Genomic DNA, 1,027 nt, shown 5'->3' on the forward strand with positions numbered 1-1,027 from the left:
CTTTTCCCAGGGCCGGAGCGACAGGGGCTCGGTCCTACGGCGTGCCCGCCTAGGGGGCGCTATGACGGACACACCAGGGGACACGGACACCCTGGGTGGACAAACATAAAAAATGGAAAGACCTGATTCGACCCAGCCTCTCGGGGCTTTTCCCAGGGCCGGAGCGACAGGGGCTCGGCCCTACGGCGTGCCCGCCTAGGGGGCGCTATGACGGACACACCAGGGGACACGGACACCCTGGGTGGACAAACATAAAAAATTGAAAGACCTGATTCGACCCAGCCTCTCGGGGCTTTTCCCAGGGCCGGAGCGACAGGGGCTCGGCCCTACGGCGTGCCCGCCTAGGGGGCGCTATGACGGACACACCAGGGGACACGGACACCCTGGGTGGACAAACATAAAAAATGGAAAGACCTGATTCGACCCAGCCTCTCGGGGCTTTTCCCAGGGCCGGAGCGACAGGGGCTCGGTCCTACGGCGTGCCCGCCTAGGGGGCGCTATGACGGACACACCAGGGGACACGGACACCCTGGGTGGACAAACATAAAAAATTGAAAGACCTTATTCGACCCAGCCTCTCGGGGCTTTCCCAGGGCCGGAGCGACAGGGGCTCGGTCCTACGGCGTGCCCGCCTAGGGGGCGCTATCACGGACACATCAGGGGACACGGACACCCTGGATGGACAAACATAAAAATTGAAAGACCCGATTTGACCCAGCCTCTCGGGGCTTTCCCAGGGCCGGAGCGACAGGGGCTCGGTCCTACTGCGTGCCCGACTAGGGGGCGCTATGACGGACACGTTTCCGCCATTTACCGCACGGATAAAATCCTGGGCCCGACGCCGCCCAGGTCACTTGTGACGACCGCCCCCGGACACCTCCCTTTCCCTTTTCCCCTCTAACCTTTTGGTAACCACGACTTGCCATCGGAGCGGCCCCCACCGGCCGGCGTCAGCCGGTTACCCAGGTGCGGGGATTCCTCCGGATTTGCAGGTTTGCCTCTATTGCCACCCGGCAAGCCCGATTTG

The sequence above is a fragment of the Nerophis ophidion genome, unplaced genomic scaffold (genome assembly GCF_033978795.1).
Source record: "Nerophis ophidion isolate RoL-2023_Sa unplaced genomic scaffold, RoL_Noph_v1.0 HiC_scaffold_462, whole genome shotgun sequence".
Classification (NCBI taxonomy): Eukaryota; Metazoa; Chordata; class Actinopteri; order Syngnathiformes; family Syngnathidae; genus Nerophis; species Nerophis ophidion.